At 57.0% G+C, this 23773-nt stretch overlaps 1 long non-coding RNA gene across 1 annotated transcript; it reads left to right on the top strand.

Moving 5' to 3' along the window:
- The first annotated feature begins 6212 nt into the window (after positions 1 to 6212).
- LOC134470595 (uncharacterized) lies at positions 6213 to 10509 on the top strand. Its single transcript, XR_010039543.1, has 2 exons — positions 6213 to 7135; positions 8664 to 10509. It is a non-coding gene; the product is annotated as an uncharacterized LOC134470595 (long non-coding RNA).
- The last annotated feature ends 13264 nt before the right edge of the window (positions 10510 to 23773 follow it).

Here is a 23773-nt window from a genome sequence, read left to right as displayed (position 1 = left end):
CTGGGCTTTAGCTCATTATAAATTTTATCCTCGCTGTATAGCATCCATTTCTAACTTTGGATCATTTTGTTTTTTTTTCTTTTCATAAGTGTTTAGGTCTGAAACTTAACATTAACACACTCTGCTACGGCATTCTGGAATGGTGTCTTACCCCCAAGGAGGAAGCATCCCCAAAGAGGTGACACATGGGGAGTCTTGAAAATCAGGGAATCAAAGCAAAATGACCCAGTATTTGGGACAAGGTTGTGCCGCACGTGTTTCTGCCCCATTCCCTGGAGGAAGCCAGAGCTGCCCTCTCCAGTCGGCTTGCTGATACAGTTCTCCTCAGGGCTTCAGGTGTCATCTCCTGTGTCACACTCAGGAAGGAGCTCTGGGACCACGTGTGACAGGAAGCTCAGCTCCGGTTCCTCTGTCACCAAATCCTCACCAGCCTGCCGGCTCCTGAAGATACGCCGTGTCCAGTCTCCCTGGTGAAGGGCGCTGGGCACGATGCACTGTTTCAAAGGTCCCTGCTTGTTGACTAAATTACCAAAATAGTCCCCGTGTCTTACGCTGGCACAATATTTTTATAATATTTATTATCCCAAAAAAATTTTTGGTGAAAAACAGAGGTGGCTACAAAGTATTGTTTCTAAAATGAGTAGGTCCTTTGTAATCACAAACAGATCTGCTTCCCCAGCTATGATTAAAAGCATGGAGGAACGCACCAGCATGGTGGCTCATAATGTGCTCCACAGATGCCATCTAAAATGCAGAGTTATTAACCAAAAGCCTACACCTTTAAGACCAAGGTATACGGCACAAGGCAAATTCATTCTCAAAGGAGACGAGTTTTCCACCCGAACTCCAAGGCTGTGGCTTCTGAAGTCCTCGAACACGTGAATATGTCACAGCTGACGAGGGGTGAGGGTGGCCGGGCTGTGAAGCTCTGGCCTGGATCACCACCCTCTCATGTGCTTTCGTGTTCATCAGCTCTCGCCACTGTGGCCACTCACTGACACCCGCAGCTTACGGCAGAGACGTGTGTTTTAGCTCACAGTCTGAGGGTTCCGTGCATGGTCAGCAGAAACAGCAGGACAGGCGGGTGTGAGGGAGGGCACCGCTCAGCTCAGGAGGCTGGGCAGGGGGAGAAAGAGGCAGAGAGAGAAGGCAGGAGCAGGGCAGGGTCCACCCTCCCAGGTCACTCCCCAGCCCCGTCCAGCAGCACCTTCAGCTCTGAAGCCAAGAGCCACGTCCATGCTCCGGTGGCCTCTCAAACACCCTGCCTCTGGCCATGCGACCCTTCTGGGTGACATTTGTTATCCAAATGATAACAATGCAACAATGCAAAAGCTCTTACTAAGGATCTGCTGTGGACCATCCGTGGAACTGTCTGTGTGTTCTTGAAATTATCCATCAGGCAGACATGCGAATGGATGGGTGGCTTGCGGGCACAGGTCCTGTACTCAGCCCTCGCGTGTCTGAGAGCATGTGAAGGGATTTCTGACGGGGAGGTGCAGAGGAGCGGCAGCTGAGGACCAAGTAGGGAGGAGCCTGACCGCAAGAGCTGACCGCCGCGGAAGTGCAAGCAGAGGGGCTGTGGAGAGCGGGAAGGGTGGGGCTGGTGTGAGCGCACTGGTGGAGAAGACGGGAGGAGGAGCTGGGTTACGGGGGGCAGACAAGAGGGACCCTAAGGCGTGGCCATCCAGCACCTGTTGACTCCTGGTGCCACACACTGGTGAGTTGTGAAGGATTTTGGCTCACGGGTTTGGAGTTTCAGGTGATGGGGGCATCTGGCGAAGGCTTCCTGCTGGCAGAGGTGAAGCAAGGCATGGTACGGTGAGAGACAGAGGTCCATTCGTGCACACACACACGTGTGTGTGTGTGTGTGTGCACATGCACGCATGCGTGTGTCTTCTGGTCCCTCCCCGTCTTCTGACAAAGCCCCCTGGCACTCAGATCATCCTGAGCACCTGGTCCAACCCAAGGACCTCCTGGAGGCCCCCACCACACCGTCCCTGTGCCCGATGCCTGGGGGCACATCCGAACCACACCCAAACCTCGGGGCCAAGCCAGGGAGCCAGGGGGCAGAGGGAGGCCGGGGAGCGGCTGGACCACCAGGGCCTGCAGAAGACTTGGTCCTCCTGTCACTGAGGTCACTGCCCCTGAGTCCACAGTGCAGGCAATGGCACCGTTCCCTCTGGGAGAACAAAAGCAGAGGTCCACTCCCGTCATCCGTAGGCCAGCGGGAGAAACAGCCGGGGAGCCAGGACTCGAGGCGGAAGGAGGGAAGGGAGGAGCCTTGAGGGCCGCACACAGCCAGGGCAGCAGAAGACCAGCAGCGGGAGGTGTGGGTGGGGCCTGGAGGTGACCACTGGGAAGGGTTGGCCGTTCTGGGGTCTTGGAGTTCCAGGTATTCTGGGGTCTGGGCCAGGGAGACAGGTGAGCTGGCAGCAGCCAGAATACAGTGGACAGACGCCGAGCAAGAATAGGACCCAGCAACCTCGCGCAGAGATGGACGGCGGGCACAGGCCCGACAGCCTATTTCATCCAAGCAGCTCTAGCACGCCCCCTGTGTGTCCCTGCAGCTGCCCAGAAGCCTCAGAGACCAGGCAGGCACCGTTTCCAGGAGGAGGCAGCCTGTTGGGGAGCATTTCTGGCTCCCCCAATGTCCTTGTCCGTGTGGAGTCCAAAGCAGCTCCCCGGCTCCCCCTGCACAGGGCCGTGAGTTCACGCATTGAAGCCAAACTTCCTGAGTTCAAATCCCCGCCCACCCTGACCAGCCGCACAACATCTTCGGCCCGAGCTGTGTGACCGCTTGGGTGCTGCGGGTGTGAAGAAGCAGATGCAGCAAGTGTCTGGAGCTGGTGGCACTGGACAAGTCACCCTGGCTCGCCAGTCTGCTCTGCTCCAGAGACACGGATGGAAAGGCGACGGTCTTGACGGGCTCCCAGCTCCAGCAGCTGCCCCGCCCGCTGAGCCTTTCTCCCTTGGCATCAGAAGAGCCCCCAGCATCTGCTCCACCATCTCACAGGTGCCCCTGGGCACGAGAGTTTATTTCTAGCCCCTTGATCCCAGCTTGTTTGTACCCCTATCTGGGGGCTCCAGGAAGCCCAGGCCGGGGCAGAGGGGCGCAGAGTCAGCCTCATGCAGCTGTCTTCACGCTGCTGCCCATCGAGGCCTCTCTGGCTCAGTCCTGCTGCATTACAGTCTCGGCCGCTCTGTGATGCGGGGTCCTCGGGTAAAGTCGCCCCTCTGCGGTGCGGGGTAATCATGTGAGGGTTGCCGAGACCCGTGCGCTTTGCACACTGCTTCCTCTCCAGACACCCAGGGCCCGGCCCACACACAGCTCCCTGGGTCTGGGGCTGCTCCAGCCTGCAGGTCCCCCTGTGCCTAGCATCCCCTATGTGACATGGTGTGATGCAAGCACGCCCACCTCACAGGTTGCACGGGTTAGGGAGGCCTGCTCTGTCCCAGGGCCGGCCGTGTCCCTGCACAGAGCTATCCTTGCTTTCTATCTCAAGTGCAGGTGCTGGAAGGCTGATTTTGAACAGTTTTTCTTTGGTCCACATTTGCTGTCCATGACGATTGCACGCGTGTGGCCATGGACACCACACGTGGTCAGGCTTCGTGTTTCTCCTTCCCTTTCTCCTCTCCTCCTCCCTCCACCTCTAGATGCCTCTCCCATTGGCTAAAGACACACCTGCCTGTTTTCCACCGATTGTGTTTTATTTCCTTGATGGCCATCCTTTCCGGGGTGAATGAATCTCAGAATTGTGCTCGTTTGCCTTGCTCTAATGGCCAGAGAGGTCAAAGATATTTTTTAGCAAGAATTATTTTGAGACTAGAACTCAGTTCCCACACCCTCGATGGCTTTGGGGCTGCCTCTCTGAGCTCAGCACGAAACCCTCAGGGGCTCAGGAGCTGTTTCACCAAAGTCAACGCCAGGAGATGCCAGCAAAGTGCATCTGTGGAACCGAGCAGGGACAGAAAGGGAACAGGCACAGTGCCGGCTGCAGGCAGCACCAGCAGGCAGGGTGCCTGGGCCTGGGGTCGCACCCACAGCCGCAGACACCCAGCTCTTGCTGCTGCATGCGTGCTGCTCAGGAGACTCCCAGTCCCCGTAGACCCGAGGGCCCCACATACCGACCCCAGCGATCCCTCCGATGACACACACATCCCAGAGGGCTACACCTCCCAGCCTCGAGCGTGTGAGGGCATGCCAGTACCTTCACCAGGCTCCTGCCTTTCTGTCATCCGTCACCAGCGTGGTGTTGAGTCACGCCGTGACCCCGTTTTCCTCTTAAGCTGTGTGACTCCCATTGCCTGGTCCTGCACAGCACAGCGATTTTCGGGTGACACATATATGTCACTAGCCGCAGAGCTGCTGTCAGTTCAGAGCCTTGGAATATTTTGTTCCCAACTTCTGCCACTCACAGCATTTGATATCCCTAATCCTCCTGTGATCTGAGAATTAATGACAGCGTAACCCTAATATCCACCCGGCCCCAGGCGGAAGGCGGTGTTCTGTAAGAGAGCCTTGCAAAAATGAAAAAATAAAAGGCACTTCCCAGGCAAGGAAGGGCTTTGGGGACTGCAGGGTATTTTAAGGCACATTTTCATGTAATAAGCGGTTTCAGAGTCAGCTTCCTAGGGCGGAGTCTTCCTGTGGGCTCGCTCATCAGCCCAGTGGCGGGGTACATGGGGTTCCTGCTGCGGAGAGCCCAGGGCGGCCCCCTTGTCCTGACAGAGTATGTGCTGGCGACCTTAGGTCCACACGGAGGAGGCAGACCTGGCCCTCCCAGGGACCTTCCACTCCTCGATCAGCAGGAGGCGGAGACTTTTATCGGGAGCTGGGTGGAGAAGCAGGCAGACCCGTGAGGTGACGCCGGCACCCCAGCAGGGCCTCCGGGGCTCCCCACCTGAGCATGCTGTGTCTTGGCTGGAAAGGCTCTGATGAACACTGTGAGGTCCACTTGTAACGGCCTCCGGACAGTGGCTTGGCTTCTCCGTGCCTGTAGCCGCTTTCCTGATGAACTTCTTCACTCATCTGTCTTGGGGACAGCTCCAGGTTTGAGTGATTCTTTCCTCCCTTGGAGAGTCGGCCCAGAAGAGGTGACACACCGTACACCAGGATCCAGGAGGGCTTGGGGGCAGGAAGCAACTAGTTCCCTGGCTCCTCCCTTTCCAGAGGACAGGAAATGACTCCATGATATCAGTTTGTTCCTTTGCAAGATGGCCTGTGGGTTCACTCTGAGTGTGCGTGCGTGTGCATGTGTGCGTGTGGCGGGAGTGGGTGTTTGGATTTGATTTGTTAGTGTCCGGTCATCCTCAGTGGGGACAGCTTTGACTCCCAGTGGCAGTTGGCAGCATCTGGACATGTCTTTGGTGACCATGACTGGGCGCCAAGGACGGCATCCAGCAGGCTGTGACAGAGGCCGCCCTCATCACCAAGAATTACCCGCCCACAGGTCAGCAATGTGGGGCCGAGGACGTCCAGTGTTTCATTTGTCTTTTCTGCTTCCAAGTATTTTGATGAACAGTCCTCAGACAACCCGGCCGCCTGCTTCCTTAGCAAGCGAGCAGAAGAAAGTGAGCAACGAGCCCAGAGAGACTGGAGGACAGTGAAGCGAGCCGTCGTGTGGTCCCTGTCCTCCCCGCACAGCTGCCCATGTCATCCGTGGTGTGGACCAGAATCAGGCACAGCGCTGGCATTCTTTGGATCCAAGAAAACAACGGGGCTCCGAAGAAAATCTGCATATTTTTTTTTTTTGTCTTTTTGAGACACGGTCTCGCTATGCAGTGCAGGCTGGCCTTGAGCTCAGTTTGTACACAGGCTGGTCTCGAACTTACAAGGACCCTCCTGTCTCAGCCTCCCGAGTGCTGGGATTACAGGCACAAGCCACCACACCAGGCTGGAAATCTGCATTTTGGAAACAAATGCTGGAGAGACAGGCTGTAGAAGAGGCCTGTCCTTCACCTGTCCTCCGCTAAGGCAAGTTATTCCAGCGAGCCGAAGGGAAGGCTGGCCAGGGCTCCCGGCCTAGGCCCCCGGTGACCTCATAAAAGCCAGAACCTCCCTTTCCGGCACACACCTGAAAGGGAGAAGGTGTTTCAGCGCCCCCACAACCCACGGCGCGCTTTGTACCTGTGCTCTCGGGAAGCCGTCGGGCTGCTGTTTAGGTCACACGAGTACAAAGCAAACGCCTGTGCAAAACGCATGCCGAGCCGCGGTCCCGGACGTGACCTCCACATTCTGGGCCGGACACAGATATTACTTTTATAGGCTAAAAACACAGATCGCTTTAATCAGCTGTAAAACAACACAGTGAACAGTCACTTCTCTTATTTAAAAGTTTAACTTTACTTTCATCAATTTATAATCAGAGTTCTTCTGGTATGTTTGATTCCTGACAAACAAGGATTAAAGTCTGGTGCCCCCGTCGCTAATGAGATGATAAAACAGCAGGAACCGAGTTTTTAATTACTGCAGGCGATACACTGGAGAGGTACCCACCATCCTTCCCATCGCATGTCTGAGCTGTAACTTCAGGCTTATGACAGTCCTGCTGAGATCCCCGGCCTTTGATGATCACTCATTTTCGTCTCCTGAGAACGTACAAAAATTTCTGAGCTGGAATCCTGGGGGGCTGGCAATTATTGGCATAACCTGGCTCAGGTTCACCTCCGCGGCCATCGCGGCTCAGTACGGATCCGGTTTCCCAGTGCCGGCCACTGCAGCAGGGGAGATGGACGCTGGAAACAGCCGCGCTGCCCCCGCTCCGCCGCGGCCCGGTCATGCGCTGCCAGCGTGGGCTTCCCATGGATAACAGAGCGCTTAATTGGAGCGGGCGATCTCCAGTATACACTTTTCCATTTCTTTTCAAAGTCACGCTTGAAATTTTTTAACAAACCTTATTTTTATACTCATGGAGAGACAGACTGTACGTGTCGTTCCGTGTTTTTTCCAAGCACGCGCCCTTTGTTGCAGGAGACGGAGGTCCTTGGGGGCTCTCCCCGGGGCCCTCTGTCCTGTGCCCTCCACTTCGGGAAGGCATTGACTGAATCTGGACGGTGAGGCCTCCGCCACGGTGGACCACAAACCTAAAATCGCGCCTTGGGCTGTGACGCAGGACAAGTCCACGGAGGAAAAGAGGTGGGTACACAGCAAAGGTAAACGGGCACCCTGTTGCCCAAACCGTTTTCAGAATCCAAACGATACTCAGCCGCTCTCAGGGATCTCTTATCGATGTGATGCTCATACTAAGCCCACACTTGGGTCTTTCTTGACAAAGAGAATTGAAGAAGTAAATTAGTTCTGAATCCTGTCTCTGGAGACCTGATGTCGCTCCAGGTGTGAAGACAGCCAGCTGATGTAACAGGCGGTGCCTGGACTGAGGGTGGCCGGGGTGCTTCTGGTTTGTGGACACACGTGGGGTGGGCTGGCCTACAGGGAGACACTCCTGGGCAGCCATTCTTGGCCACTGGCTCCTTGAACCCAGGACCCTGTCTGTTCAGATGGCAGGGACTCTGGTGGCTTCCACACCGCTCCGGCTGCAGGGTGCAGTCCACTGGGACGACCTCCTGGGGAACTGACCAGCCTCCCGGGAGACATGGGGTTCTGCCCAGATCCCTTAGGAAACTAGCGACCACGGACTTGATTTGCAAACAACTTAGGTGACTGTTCTGACCTCTGATGATGACAGATTTCCTGTGCAGGAAGCTTTGTTATGCTTGAGGTTTTGTTCATGTCTCATCCCATCGAAAGTCTCTTGGAAACTAGAGAGAGATCATTCTTACTTACAGATAGGCTTTTTTTGAGGAGGAAGTCTTCTTGGGCTGTAAAATACTAAAACCAAAAGCATTTTGGTTTTAAGGAGCACTAGCAGGCATGAGCGAAGTCTTTGGGGCTGGGTGGCCGCGCCCACAGCCCAGCTATGGATCCCTCAGTCCCGCAATCTGTGTGCAGATCCCGCTCTGCCAGGATTATGTCAACCTCAATCACAGCATGGCTAACGCTGTCTTAATTCTAGTGACAACGGTACAGACAAACTGTACGTTGCCCTCTCGAGGTCGGGCAGGCCAGAGAAAAGGATCTGAAGCAAACTAGGGTCTGTTCTGCTGTCCAAATATATTCGTGCAGACAAGCAACGTGCTAGAGACAGGAAAGAACTCTTGGGTAAAGATCTCCTTCCTTCCAGCACATACAGACCAGAGCCTGGACTGGTCCTCACCACGAGGACCTTCTGGCAGCTGAACGGACAGCGCGGATCTGGGACAGCAATTCTGAACCCAGCAGTGAGATTCTCAAAGTTTACAATGCAATTTATTGTTTCTGGAGTTCTTGTTTTAAGCAACAAGCTTTGTATTTAGAGCAAAATGAGGCAGACAGAAGACAGGACGGGATACAGCCCAGGCCCCAGGCACGGTGGCCTTCTCCACTGTCCCTGTCCCCACCCCATGGGATGGGGTTCACCAAGTCAGCTGGTCTCTTGTTCCCAAGGCCTTGCTGTCTGCTGACCCACGTTCCACGGCATCGCAGCTCCTGGGCTGTCCTCAGGCCTCTTCTCCCTCAGGAGGACTTGCTGGCCAGTGGGGAAGTGGGTGAAGCTAAGAGGAGCCGAGCTCGCCCCTGGGGCCACTCCCTGCTGACCCTTCCTTCATGTCCTGCTCTTCTGTTTCAGGCGGCAGAGACAGGTTGGCTCCGTCCCCACGGAGAGGTTGTGGAGGTCATCAAAAGTGGGCGCTGTAGACCAGACTGCGGGTTCAAGCCCGCTCACCTCTGCTACGTGAACCCCTCTCAGGACCTCTGTTTATGAAGTGGGGTGACCTGGCGCCCCATCCATCCCACGGCTGCTTTGGCTCCATCAACAGATCACAGAGTGCCTCAGCCAACAGCACCCTGGAAACTCGAAGGTTAGCCCTTGATTTTCTCATCTGCTGAAAAACCCAGGCTGAGCGGGGTGGGAAGGTGCGGTACAGTGGCGTGAGCTGCCTCAGCCTCTGGGAGAAAACCCCTGGCCTGGGCAAGAGACTGAAGGAGGAGGAGCCTGGCTCACGCCCCTGCAACACTGAGGTGTCCAACACCAAGCAGTAACCTCCGCAGAGGTCAAGAGGCTCGAGACAATTCCTAAAGGTTACAGTTTGATCAAAGACGTCCAGGGCAAAACCAGGGAGAAGGGCAGTGCACAGCCACCTCTGCGTGCTCCACTTGGAGAATGTGTTTAAGGGTGTGCACATAGACAGACACACAGGCAGACAGACAGGAAGACAAGCAGACGGACAAGCAGCCAGGAGAAAGGCAGGTGATGGACAGATGAACAGACAGAGAGATGGACAGGCAGACCCATGTGTGGACACAGAGGACCCCGCAGGGCGCCTGGACCAGGCGCAGGGTTCCGCGGGCGGGAGGGATGGGTGACCGTCAGGGTGGACGGCAGTTCTCTGGCCGCCCGTGTGGGACTTCTCGAATCTGCTGTCCTGTGCCACACTAAGGTAATTCTTGGAACATTAGAATACAGAACAGAAATAAACTAGCTGCCTGGAGCAAAGATTTCATCCACGCTAAGCCATGCCCGAATCTCCTGGGTGAGGTGAGGTGAATCTGCCCACTGGTCCTCGTCCAGAGGAGACAGGAGGTTGACAGGTCAGGGGCTGTCTCCTCCGCCTGGAGTCCCACCTGGGGACACCGATGGCCCAAACTGACCCACATTGACCAGGGGAAGGGAAATAAGAGGGTGTTTACCGAGTGTCTGCCAGGGCAGGGCTGGGGGCCAGGCAAGAATGTGCCCTTTTGTGTGGGGAAGGACGTGCTCCCTGGCGCTCCCTGGCAGAGTAAGCACTCGGTACACACGAGTCCTGGGTTCGATCCTGAGCACCACTGCCTTGATGAGGTAGCTGAGTCACCCTTCAGAAACCAGAAAGGAGCATCTCAAGTAACAACGGCAACCTTCGGTGGCCCTGGGAGACCCTGGCAGGAGAAGCAGCAGCAGAGGTCGGAGGGTCCTGGGCCTCTCGGGAACTCGGGAAGACCCCGTGCCAGGTGAACTAGTGAATGAGTGCAAGGGGAGAGGTCCTTCATTCTGGCTCTGCGTGTAAAAGCAAACGTGCAGATTTAAAAAAGAATTTGCTCTGTGCCGTCTCTGGAAACGGGAACATTCATCTTCTGCAAAGTCACGGTCAAGGAGAGGGCGGGGTTGTTGGCAAATATATCTCAGGGTTCCTTACAGGTACCTGCGAACGGCAAGGAGCCCAACGGACTCAAATAATTAAACAGTCTCGTTAGCAAAGCGCTGCGGACAGTGGTCACTGACTCCTCCGCCCGCAACATGAAAGTCCTCACCAGGGGTGCGCGGGGGCGGCCCAGGCGTCCTCTCTGTCCCTGCCCGTGGACAGTCACGCCCAGGCACACTCACAGCCCAGCGCCGGCGTGTGATGTGTCCCCCTGCTATGTTAAAAATGCATTCCTATTTTTTCAAGCATGCTTCGATTAAAGAGGGCACATCTGTTTTAAGTCCCCTTTTATGAAAATTACTGAGCTTCCTGGGCATGCTTATCTTTTAATTTCGAAATTCTTTGTAGCAATAACTTGAGATAATAACCAACCATATTTCTGGCCCCTTTAAAAAATAAAGCGGGGGAGGGAAGAGAAAGAAGGCCAGAGCCGTTCTGCAGCTTTGAACTCCCCTTTCTAATCCTCCCCCTTCGGGCTTGGGTGGAAAGGGCCCCCTTCATTTGCGTTTAGAAGGGCTGAGGCCTCCTGGATTAGCTAGCGACAGGCCCAGCTTGAGGCTGGGGACTATTCATCAACTGCCCCGGCAGGGGGGCGCCCTCCTCGGCCCCCCTCCTCGGCTGAGACTTCGGCTCCCTTTCAAGTCCAGCCCCACCGCCCCGCCCTCCGCTGTCAAGCTCCTGCCCCGCCGTCCCTGGACAGTTCCAAGACCGTGCACAGCACCAGACCCCTGCGGAAGACCCAGCCTCCTCCTGCAGCCTGGTTTTTGTTTTGAATTTCGCAGAACAGGGACGGGGTGTTATTTCCCAGCTGCCTCTCTGCCTGTCAACTGCGTCAGGTTGCTCTCAGGCCTTATGCAATGGTGCAGAGAGAAAACGCTGAGATTCCTCCTCCTGCTCCAGGCTCCGGGTGCTGGCTCTTTCCCCTTGTAGTCCGAGGTGCAGTGGAATGGGCAATGCAGGGACAGGGTGGGGATAGCACGGGCGAGGGGCTGGGTTTGCGGGGTGTCGAGGAGGGGAGGTGCTCTCAGGAGGCTCCATGGAGGCTGCCTTTCCACAGTCGACCCACCACGCAGCTTTGGTCTCGTGATCTTAAGCAGGAGACACAGCACAGCCTCGGTTTCCCTCATCCGATCTGAGCGCGTCACCTCCTCGACGGCTGAATCACAGATGCTAATTTATGTGCTATTTTTAAGATGAACTAAATAAATAATCTTGCCCCCATCCTCAGCCTAATGTACACAAGAAGCCTCGGCCCTGGCCCCCAAGAGAAGTTGCCAGTGAACAGAGGGCCCGGCTGAGTACAGAGATTTAGAAAAATAAAAAGCACACAGCTAGCTCCAAACATTTCTTAACACCTGTCGAGGGGCCCAGGAGGCTTTCTGCAGAAATTAATGAAGTTCTTGTCGCTGGAATGAAATGAGCATCTTGCTATGATGTGGATAGAAAAGGCCCCTGCTTCACACAGTCAGGGGTTTGGGAGGTGATCCGATGGCGGGGCTTACAGCAGCCTTGCTGTCAGGAGGCGGGGCCAGGTTAGAGGAGGCGGGGCCAGGTTAAAGGAGAGGGACCAGGTTAGAGAAGGCGGGGCCTGATTGGAGGAGGCGGGGCCAGGTTGGAGAAGGCGGGGCCAGGTTGGAGAAGGCGGGGCCAGGTTGGAGAAGGCGGGGCCTGATTGGAGGAGGCGGGGCCAGGTTGGAGAAGGCGGGGCCAGGTTGGAGAAGGCGGGGCCAGGTTGGAGAAGGCGGGGCCAGGTTGGAGAAGGCGGGGCCAGGTTGGAGAAGGCGGGGCCTGATTGGAAGAGGCAGGCCTGGTTGGAAGAAGTGGCCCACAGCAGGATGCAGCCTGGAAGCCTGTGTCTCCCTCCCAACCCTTTCCTTTTCTATCTCCTGTACTCCATGTGTCCAGTGGCTCTACTCCAAGGCCCCGCTGCCACTCCACCCTCCCTTGGAACCAGCCGATCTTGCCAGGACCCAGACTACTGAAAGCAGAGCCCCAGTGAATCTGTCCTCCTTTAAACTGCAGGGGTCAGGTCTGTCTCAGCACCAGGATGGGCTGAGGCACAAGGCAAGCAGTTTCTGCAGCAGGCAGAGTACAGGAGCTGCTGGCAGGAGGAAAGAGCCTCCCACGGGTCCTTACAGGAGGCTTTGGAGCATGGACCAGGACTTGAGTTCGACCTGGGGGAGCCCAAGGCCACACAGGTGCACTGAGGTGGGCAGAAGTTCCCCAGCCAGGTCCTTGTGCATGCTTTACACCGTAATTCTTTGCCACAGGCCTGTCCATGCACCGCAAGATGGTCTCAGCCTCTCTGGTCTTCTCCTGTGAGATGTCCATGCAATTTTCCCAGGCCACGGCCACCAGTAGCATCTCCAGACATTGCCAGTTGTCTCCAGGGAAGAGGTCTCCTGGGGTAAACAAAGGTGAAGACCAGGGCCACCACAGGTGCCTGCCTTGCTGCCTGATGCTCGGCTTTGGCTTCAGGGACAGCTGCTCTGGACCCAGGGGCAGCTCCCCCTCTCCGGAGGTGCAGGAAGCACACGCCTAGGGTGCCATGCTCATGGGGTTGAAAACAAAGCTTACTCTGAAATAGGATGCAGTCTCCTCAGTAGACATGGGGCGAAGTTCTGCTGCTTGCCCAGAGCCCAGTTTCCTGGTTGGTGTCTCCTCCTCCAAAAGAGCAAGTTACTGCTCTGTCCAGCAGAATGTCTGAGCCCAGTGCACCCGACCGAGACGCACACAAGCATGGACCCTGCCTGCTCTGTCCCGAGTCTGTATGGCGGTAGGGAATTGCAGGGTGGGGATACTGGCTGGAGGGGGGCTTCTGGATACTGGGGAATCCATCAGTCTGGAACCCAAGGAGGTGACGTGGATGTGGGCAGATTCGTGGAACTCATGGGCACAGGACATGCCATGCATATTTGGTAGTCGTTAGCCGAGCCTACAAGCGGTCGCTCAGCAGAGCTCAGGGCTCCCCTTCCATTTCCGGCTGGCCCCTCAGATCTCTGCGGCTCTGCTGGCACAAATCCTTGTCCTGGGAGGAGCCTCATGGGAAAAGGCCGGGTCAGGTGGGGACAGCGCTCATCGGCTGCCAGCGTCTCCCCTCTGCTCTGCGCCCTTGAGACAGGTACCACAAAGACAGGTCAGCGGCTCGCTCCCTGAGAAACAGCAGCACGGGGCCTGGCCCAGTGCTGTGGGATGAGGTGTCCGGTGGCCAGAGGGACAGACAGACGGGCACAGGGTGGGGCAGATGGGCTGGTGCCAGGAGAGCTCTGTGCGAGTCCACCCGTGTGTGTTTGGAAAAGTTCATAACAGGATGCGGCGGGGAGGCCAGGTCCTGTTTCTGCAGGCCGGGACCCCACAGGAGCTGGCTTTACTGCTCTGTGACTGTTCCCACCCAGTCTCGCTCACGATTACCTTGGTCACAACAGTGCCGTCCCTTAGGAGCATGATTCATGACAAAAGGCCCAGGTGCTTTTCCAGAAGGAAACTTTTTGGTTTTTGGTTTTTTGGTTTTTTTTGTCGGTACCGGGGATCGAACTCACGACCACCTGCTTGCAAGGCAGGTGCTTATGCTGCTGAGCTAAATCCCCAGCCCCCAGAAGGAAATTTTTTAATGATGAGATGATATATATCACAAGAAAAGATCTATGTTTCCTTGGGGCCACATAAAGAATTCCTTAGGCCACACGTGGTGGTGCACTCTTGTGACCCTAGCACTGGGGTGGCTGAGGCAGGAAGACCACTGAGAGTTTAAGGCCAGCCTGAACTCCATGTCTCAGAAAAAGAAAGCCTTGTGTCCTCTCCTCTCACGGCTTTGCCGTGAGCACATGGCAGGACTGATGTTCTGCAGCGTCTCCCGGAGGGGTTGGGGTCCTTGGGAGCCCGGTGCTCGTGGGAGAGGGGTTTCCCCAAGGAGTAGCGTCCACAGGAGACAGCGCAGCCCGTCCTGCCTGAAGCATTTGCAAACAGACCCCCAGCGGCAGATTCCTCAGTCAGGGAAGGAGGCCTTCGCCATGCGATTGAAGACATGATGAACGTTTAAGTCAGAGAACGCATTGCCACGAGCCCCTCAGACACAGCCTCCACCTGAACACGCCCAGCCCATGGTCCTCATTCCCACGGCGTCCTCTTCCCTGAGTTGTGTTCAAAACACTGTCCTTCCATGGTCATCCTGACCCTGAGGAAGAACCTGGAGTCGCACGGCGCCAGGCCAGTGAGCGAGATGGACGAGGACATGCGTGGTGAGGACCGGCTGCCACTCGGTGGGTGGCACAGCAGCAGCTGTCACTGCATTTTTGATCACACCGCACGCAGACCCTCGGGAAGGTGGATTTCCAGAGCTGCTTCAGACAGCGGCAGGACTGCCTGGGAGGGCTTCAAGGCAGGGCAGGGCTCGGAGGAGGATTCACGGCAATGCCTCTTTTACCGCGATAAATGTTTTTGCTGTTGTGTTTTTAACTTTAAATGTCCACTGGATTTTTGATCCATCGTGGCACGGCCCCAAGGCACGAGACAGGTCGGGTGGAGACGCCTGCCTCGGGTGGACCCCACCCTCACCCCGTCACAACTGCAGGGTGCCGGCGCCAGGGCCTTGGGCCAACGCCCAGCCTGTAAGGAGACAGGGACTCGGGTGTCATCTCAGGTGAAATACGGAGCGAATGTCAGGCGCACCCTTCCTCACCCTCCCTCTCTCCCTCTCTCTGTGTGTGTGTGTGCACACGTGTGTGAAATCTGTAACAGCAATATGCCATCTCTAGCAAAAGAACCCAAATCAAACATTTCTGAGGTGAAAGTGCGCCCCCTTCTCTCTGTCTCCCTGGAGCTAACCTTTCGCCAGGACATCAGCACATCAGGTGAAGAGACACGCATGGGACCCCGTGCAGCAGGTGTGTGCTAGGCCGGGGTAACGGGTGCGGTTAAATAGCCTTGGCTATGCAAGCACCTCTGGCTCTCCACCGAGTCCTACGGTCTTGAGCTACAAAGAGCAAGAAGGGACCCTGGACATATTTCAAATTTAATTTGTCTTTGCTTGCTGATACAGCTGTTAACCAGTTAATTTTTTAATAGAAGGCATGCTATAAAATTCACTTTTTTGTTTATAACTAATTTAATTATATGCAATCTAGATAGTCCACACAAGATTCTTTACTGTATGGGTTAATGTGTACCCAAATACACACATACATGGTGTTTTGGTTACAATTTGTTTATATTCTTTAAGAATCCCATAGTCATAATAAATATTACTTGTGATATAATTAATATTGCTGAGCCAAAAAGGAAAAAGAAGCCTAAGATACGCAGACCAAAGAATTTTGGGGTACAGACCTTCCTCACTTAATGACCAAGCTCCGGTCCTGCAGCCGGGTCGTTAACTGAGCCGGTCACTAGGTGGGGAAGTGGACCGAGTGCTTACACTGCAGCGCTCAGGGCAGAGGGGTGCTCTGAGGGACCCCCGGCCTGGTGGCTTTGCTGTTATCTGGGTGACTCCTGCTGTGCATCAGAACTAGAGGGACTCCAGCAGGTCCCCGATTTGCACTTCAGTCGTGAACGAACCTCAAATGTGGATCATCCCTAGACGCGAGTGCTGCAGGGAAGCCGCTCCCGAGCCTGCGGGACCCTGCTGTGTGTTCATCACATGGCACTGGGGTGCAGGGCAGAGGCACCCCACCACAGCCCAGGGTGCCAGGAGAGGAGAAGCAGGGCTGCCAGGAGGCGCAGAGCCGGGGCACTGTGTGTTTGTGTCAGAGGCCGATCAGACTCACTCTGTGGGACCTAGGAACAAGCCCCACCCACGAGCGGCCTCCCGGCGTGGAACCATGTATAAGTCGGGGCTCACTGTGGGTGGAACCATGTATAAGTCGGGGCTCGCTGTGCCGTCAGGGAGCCAGTGTAGGAGCACCAGGCCAGAAGCTCGCAGTCCCAAGCAGGTGGTCCTTAAGCATGTAGACTGGGCAGGGAATCCAGCCTGCTGGCTGGGCATCTGCACAGCACGTGTGGGCCTGGGGTTCAGTAACCAGCACCCCAAAGGGAACTTCCAGAAGGAGGGAGGGAAGGAGGCAGAGAAGGGGGAGGATTTCTGATCATCAGCGCTTAGAGTGGGTCAGGCCAGGCAAGGTTTTGCAACAAGACAGTCAGATTTGTGTTCTCAAAACACAGACAGAATCTTCTGCAGAGATACAGCGGGAACTCGCCGGGCTGGTACAGCAGGCTGGCGATTAGGATTTCTCAGGGGCTCAGAGACAGGCCCTGGGGCGGTGGCCCATCTCTAGAAGAACTGGAGACAGTCCTGTCAGCCCGCCCTGAGTCCTCCCATGCTCCTGAGATGTGGGTGCTGAGGTCTCCACGGGACACACAGTGTCCCGTGAGCAGTGCTACAAGGCCTGTGAGTTGTCGCCCTGCTTCCGGGGGAAAGGTCTGATTCTCAGGCAGGTTCGGCTCTGGCAGAGGGACAGGCTGGCAAGGAAGGGCCCTGCGGCCCCCTTGCATCATGCATGCCTTGCAGAGAGAACCGGGCTGGCCCCGTGTCTGCCTGCATGTTTTCCGTCTGGTCGGCTCCTGCTCGCACGCTGGGGCGCTCACCACGTGTTGTGTCTGATCTGTGTTCCTCGGCTTTCTCGGCCACAGCGGCCCCCAGAGCGGATGCAGGCGTGCTCCTCGGGGACACTACACACCATGCAGAGGAAACAGTGCCACAAAGCCCGGTGCCTCACGAGACACGTGGGGTTTCCTGACTCACCCAGGCAGGGAAGGATGGTGGGTTCGGACAGACTCCGTTTGCTGCCATCATCCTGCTCTCGAGTGAGGAGACCGAGGTCTGAGCAGGCCCCGTGGTCCTGAGTGCGCAGCCGGGGCCTCGACGTGCTCTGAGTGTGGGCTCTCCCAGGGGCGCGTGCCGTCTCTGTCCCCATGAACACCGGGAACAGAAATGGAGGGGGGGGGAGCCGATGGAGACCTGAGTGAGCATCCCGCAGCTCTGTCCCTCGGATTCAAACGCACGTGAGCCAGGGGTCACCCCGAGAGAACCCTCATCTGAGTAACCAACGTGTGTGTAGGACGGACATGCACGCGTGCATACACAGAGGCGCACACACACACACCCCTCCCCGACCATCTTGAATAGACTGCTTGATTTTTGTGCCTATCCCAAGGGTCCTGGGTTGGGGTCCGGGCCAGGGACAGCCCCCATAGGATCCCAGGAAGGGGTCCGGGAACAGGCACAGCACCCCCAGGATCCCAAGATGAGGTCTGGGCCAGGCACAGCACCCCAGGATCCCGGGATAGGGTCCGGGCCAGACACAGCACCCCCAGGATCCCAGGATGGGGTCCAGGCCAGACACATCCCCCAGGATCCCAGGACGGGGTCCAGGCCAGGCACAGCACCCCCAGGATCTCAGGATGGGGTCCAGGACAGACACAGCCCCCAATTCCCAGGATGGGGTCCAGGCCAGACACATCCCCCAGGATCACAGGACGGGATCGAGCACCAGGCACAGCACCCCCAGGATCCCAGGACGGGGTCCAGGAACAGGCATAGCACCCCCAGAATCCCAGGATGGGGTCCGGGAACAGGCACAGCACCCCCAGGATCCCAGGATGGGGTCTGGGCCAGGCACAGCACCCCCAGGATCCCAGGATGGGATCCAGGCCAGACACAGCCCCCAGGATCCCAGGACGGGGTCCAGGCCAGGCACAGCACCCCCAGGATCCTAGGATGGGGTCCAGGCCAGACACAGCCCCCAGAATCCCAGGACGGGGTCCAGGAACAGGCACAGCACCCCCGAATCCCTAGACGGGGTCCAGGAACAGGCAGAGTACCCCCAGGATCCCAGGATGTGGTCCAGGAACAGGCACAGCACCCCCAGGATCCCAAGATGAGGTCTGGGCCAGGCACAGCACCCCCAGGATCCCAGTACGGGGTCCAGGCCAGACACAGCCCCCAGGATCCCAGGACGGGGTCCAGGCCAGACACAGCCCCCAGGATCCCAGGACGGGGTCCAGGCCAGGCACAGCACCCCCAGGATCCCAGGATGGGGTCCAGGCCAGGCACAGCACCCCCAGGATCCCAGGATGGGGTCCAGGCCAGGCACAGCACCCCCAGGATCCCAGGATGGGTTCCAGGCCAGACACAGCCCCCAGGATCCCAGGACGGGGTCCAGGCCAGGCACAGCACCCCCAGGATCCCAGGATGGGGTCTGGGCCAGGCACAGCACCCCCAGGATCCCAGGATGGGGTCCGGGAACAGGCAGAGTACCCCCAGGATCCCAGGATGGGGTCTGGGCCTCGCACAGCACCCCCACGATCCCAGGATGGGGTCCAGGCCAGACACAGCCCCCAGGATCCCAGGACAGGGTCCAGGCCAGGCACAGCACTCCCAGGATCCTAGGATGGGGTCCAGGACAGACACAGCCCCCAGGATCCCAGGACGGGGTCCGGGAACAGGCACAGCACCCCCAGGATCCCAGGATGAGGTCCAGGCCAAGCACAGCACCCCCAGGATCCCAGGATGGGGTCCAGGCCAGACACAGCCCCCAGGATCCCAGGACGGGGTCCGGGAACAGGCACAGCACCCCCAGGATCCCAGGACGGGGTCCAGGCCAGGCACAGCACCCCCAGGATCCTAGGATGGGGTCCAGGCCAGACACCGCCCCCAGAATCCCAGGACTGGGTCCAGGAACAGGCACAGCACCCCCAGGATCCCAGGATGGGGTCCGGGAACAGGCACAGCACCCCCAGGATCCCAGGATGGGGTCTGGGCCAGGCACAGCACCCCCAGGATCCCAGGATGGGATCCAGGCCAGACACAGCCCCCAGGATCCCAGGACGGGGTCCAGGCCAGGCACAGCACCCCCAGGATCCTAGGATGGGGTCCAGGCCAGACACAGCCTCCAGAATCCCAGGACGGGGTCCAGGAACAGGCACAGCACCCCCAGGATCCCAGGATGGGGTCCGGGAACAGGCACAGCACCCCCAGGATCCCAGGATGGGGTCTGGGCCAGGCATAGCACCCCCAATATCCCAGGATGGGGTCCAGGCCAGACACAGCCCCCAGGATCCCAGGACGGGGTCCGGGCCAGGCACAGCAGGACACACATAGCCAAGGCAGCAGTGGACATTGGTCTCCGTCTATGGAGGTGAGATGCAGTCCCTTCCAGCAGGGGAGCGTGGGCTGGACAAATGGAAGCCTGGACGGGCCAGCCCATGCCGCACCTGCCTCCAGCCCCGGGGATTTAGAGGCATCAATGTTGGATCCCAGCAAGACCGTCCCCTGGTCCCTGCAACCAGTGCATCAGACAGGAAGTAAGATTCAGCGTCGGGTTTTAGGCAGACACGACACCCGTTTAGCCTAAACCCACCCAGTTACGTCCACATCTTAAATCCCCAGTGCACTGAATTCCGTCCTGCAATGTGGCTCTCAGTGTTTCAGCCAGGAAGAAGAAAAGCCCGATCATGAGACAGCCTCCCGTCCTCCATAAATGAGTCACAGGTTTATGAGGCTGGAGGAGCTTTCGTTTTAATTTGGTGGACGGCATAGTGCTTTTTTTTTTGTTTTGAAGAAAAAGAGCCTTTGATGTTTACAGACAAAAATGTCTTACTTCTTGACTAGGAGGGATTTAAAAAGCTAAGACACAGGGAAAGTTTTGAGCCGGGCAGGACACAGAGAGCGTCACTAATGCAGGGTCTTTAACCTGACGTTTCTCAAAGCTTAAGAAGAGGAAACTTCACCACAGCACAGAAAGGGGAAGGGTGGCTGCCCCAGCCCAGGGCGCCTCACAGGAGAATCAACGCCGGTGACTCAGCTCGGAAGGACACAGTGGCCTGGCCAGGGGCAGGACTCCCAGCTGATCCGCATGGGAAATTCCAAGAATTTTGGATGGTTTCACTAAACTATCTTTTTTTACAGAGATTTTGGAAGACGCGGGAAAATCTTTAAGAGGCTGGATTTCTTCCGCCTGTGGTACTGGGCATCGAGTCCAGGGCCTTCAAACTATGCTAGAGTCCATGTTTTTACATTTGTCACCTGGAAACAGGGTCTCAAGTTTGAGCCTGAGTTTCTCCTGCTTCAGCCTCCCAGGGTGCTGGGCTCACTGAAATAAATGCTTTGACCTAAGTCTCACATAGAGCAAACCCCATCCTTTTAAAGCTGCCAATTCCATGTTTTCAGGGTGCCTGTCTGCACACGCGGCCATGTCTGAGCTCTGGTCTCAGGACATTCTCACCACTGTGGATGAAACTGCACGCCTTGCACACAGCACACCCCCTGGCACACGTCTGCTTCTGCTTCTGTGGAGGTAAAATTATGCCACCTGTGGCCTCTGTGCCTGGCCCCTCCCGCTCAGCTCTGCCTCCAAGGTCCAGCCTCATCCTGTGTGTATTTCCTCCTTTTAGTGGCTGTATAGTAATCCATTTTACCATACGTTGCAGTTTGTAAATTCACCCACTGATGAACATTTGGCTCATATCCACTTTTGGGTTACCATGAATGCCCAGGTACACATTTTAAGTTGACTAATTCTCTTGGGTGGACATGGAGGCAGCGGATGGCTGGGTCATGGGGTAATTCCACGCTGACGTTCCCGGCTAACAAACTGTCTTGAGCTCAGAATTCAAGGTGCCTGCCATCCCCCAGGTGCACTCGCCTGTCCTCTCAGGTCCCTTCCTAGGCATGGGTGTCGGCGTGGGCGGGCATTTCCTCGGGGGCTAGCAGCGCTGAGGGCTCTTTCCGTGCTCCTCCGCCTTTCCTTTATCTTCTATGCAGGAGCGTCTGTTCAGGGCACCCCTTTTCCTCTTCTATTAGTCTTCATCGATCTATGTGCACAGTGCACAGTGCTCAGGCGCCTCGTGCCGTGCAGGTGCATGCAGCTCGGGTCCTTGCCCCCTCCCCTCCCCCCTCCTCCACACCCCTCCCCCGTCCTCCCCCTCCCCCATCCTCCCCCTTGCACAGGACCTGCCCCTTCCTGCCACCTCCTACTCTGCCTCCTCTCCTAGCGCGGATGGTTGGTGTAACAGACAATTCGCCGTGCGGAAACTGCGTGTCCCATTCATCTAACCAAACACTATGATTTCAGCATACATCTGTTTTCCTACAAACCTTTTTAACTGATGAGTTATAAGAATATTTCTTATCCCCGCGATACAAGCACCTTAGCAACAGCCGACTTGCAAACACCCCGACCTCACCGTTTTTTAACAGGACGTTTGAGGTCACAGTTTTCAATCTGATGAAACTACATTTGCCTTTGCTGGCTAACTTGGTGCCGGGGTGGAGCTCACAGCCCTGCGCTCCCCGGGCAGGTGCCTGCTGCAGCGCCCAGCCTGTCTGCCTCCCTTTCCTCTGGTGCCTTTCGGGTGTCACCTAGGAGACCCTGGACTAACCGGGTCACGGCAGGCGTCCCGGCCCTCTCACTGCCCCGCGCCCTGTTCTCGCTGCGACACAGGCTGTCAGCTGGGTTATTGTGCACGGCCACGAGGTCCCCAGCCGTCTCTGTGCACGCCCACAGCCCCGCCCCCTTCCTGCTCCCCCTGTCCCCCACACCCCCTCCCCACTTTCACTTTATGGTTTTTGTTCTTTTCCCGTCCAGCAGGAACCACGCGACGGCTGTCTTTCTGGGTCTGGCTCATTGTGCTCAGCACCACCAGCTCTTCGCTGGGTCCCCAGCGTGGCCTGTGCAGCGTGGCCAACACGGGACGTGATCTCTGGTGGGAGCTGACTCTGGGGGGCTCCTCGTCTCGTCCCCTGCCAGGGGGCCTCACCTGGGGAGGAGAGGAGAAAGGGGCCCTCCCTGGCCCTTGCTGTGCCCTGGGTGGCAGAGAAGCCCCTGGCTTGCATGGGCTGGAAGGTCCCAGGCTCCAGGCCAGCAGGAGAGTGGCCGATGGTGGCTGTCAGGGACAGGGGCCGCACAGCCAGGGCTGCGAAGGGCAGAGCCCACGCTGAGGGCTGAGAGGGACTGTGGGCCGGGCCAGGTTTCAGGGTCACTGACCGTAAGTGACACAGTGTGTCTGCTGTGTGGGAATCACCTCTGCACACAGGCAGAGCCTCCACTAGTCAGTAGCTGAGGTTATCCTTAGCTCACTCTGTCGGAACTGAATTAATTCAGTGTTGTCGTTATTTTGGAAAAAGACAGACTGTATTCAGCATCCTTCATCTGTTTTCGTTTTCAGAATTCATGGTGCCTGCCGTCCCCCAGGTGGACTCGCCTGTCCTCTCAGGTATTTTCTCCCTGAGAAAAAATACCCGATACCAAAAGTTAAAGGAGAAAGGTTTGTTGAGCTCACCGTTTGTGGAGGTTTCAGTCTGTAACGGGCTGGCTCCGAGGCAGGGCAGCACGGCAGAGGGGGACAGTCCATGTGGACTGAAGGTAACGAGCCAACAAATAGGGGCCAGACTCTCTGCCCCTTACGCTGTGTGCAGGCTGCCCGCCTAGGGCAAGTGTAGCGCTCACACCCTGGGTCCCAGCATTGCACAGTGAGTCCGTCACACACTCCACATCCAGCCGCCTCCAAAACCCCAGCTAACACTGTGTGAGGCCTGGTGGCGGAGGGGGGACAGCTGGACTTCAGCCTTGATGTCATGGCCTCCACGTATTGCTACGGCTATCAGCAAAGCTTCAGGGCTGCTTCTCCTGTGTTCTGTTCGTCTCAGTCCCCGCTTCTCTGCTGTTTATACCTCACCTCTGTTGCTTGTCTTTTCCACTGATCAAAAGAAGGTCATCGGCTACGGCAGTGGTGGTGAGCTTCACATGATTACCGTGCGCGTGTGTCCACTTTTTACTGTCGGGCGGTGGGGGCTGTTGGTGAAAGGTTGGCACTTGCGCCCGGGGCAGGCTGTCTGTCTTTATTCAGCTTTCCTTCTGTCCAGCAAACTCTGCAGCATCCATCACACTGACCACACAGCTTCCCTTCTTCACCTGGTTCACTCGCGGGGTCCTGGTCGTCAGCCTCACAGGAACAAGCTGCCCCGGCATCACCAAAATAAACCTTATTTGGCCACGATGCATTATCTTCTCAGCACAGCACAGAGTTTGGTTTTCAAGTATTTTGTTTAGGATTTAGAGATCTTTAATTGTACAGGAGCATAAGCTCTATTTCCTTTCCTGCACTGCTGGGTTTGGGCATGGGGATTAGGCTGGCTTTGTAAAACAAACTGGGAAGGATTCTGTCTTGCTCTCCATGTCTGAACTGAAGAGTTTTCAAGTCTTGGTGATTTCTGAGCCCACCAGCCTTGCTCTCTAACGGTCCCCGGTCCCCTGCCACTCTGGCTTCCGGCCTGCTCCTGGCAGGTTCCTACCCAGATCTCTACCCGCAGCCTCTACCCGGGGAGCCCAGCAGGCTGGGCCCGGACCACAGGCCCCAGCTGCCTCAGTGTCTGCACAGATCCTGTTTCTAACAGTGGCCTTCTGCAGAATCTCTGTGGGGAGGACATCCACAGGAATGTGGAGTGGACATGTGTGTGGAGGGGACACAGCCCCATCCTCGACGGGGCTCCCAGGTTTGGGCGCTGGTACTGTGGGTTACTGAGGTCAGAAGTGCTGGCTGGAGCTGCCTGGGTGAGCTTCCCTGGCTC

This window comes from Cavia porcellus, unplaced genomic scaffold (assembly GCF_034190915.1).
Source record: "Cavia porcellus strain 051 isolate PalLab524CR breed Dunkin Hartley unplaced genomic scaffold, mCavPor4.1 scaffold_16, whole genome shotgun sequence".
In the NCBI taxonomy this organism is placed as follows: domain Eukaryota; kingdom Metazoa; phylum Chordata; class Mammalia; order Rodentia; family Caviidae; genus Cavia; species Cavia porcellus.
This window is presented reverse-complemented; position numbering and strand designations above follow the sequence as displayed.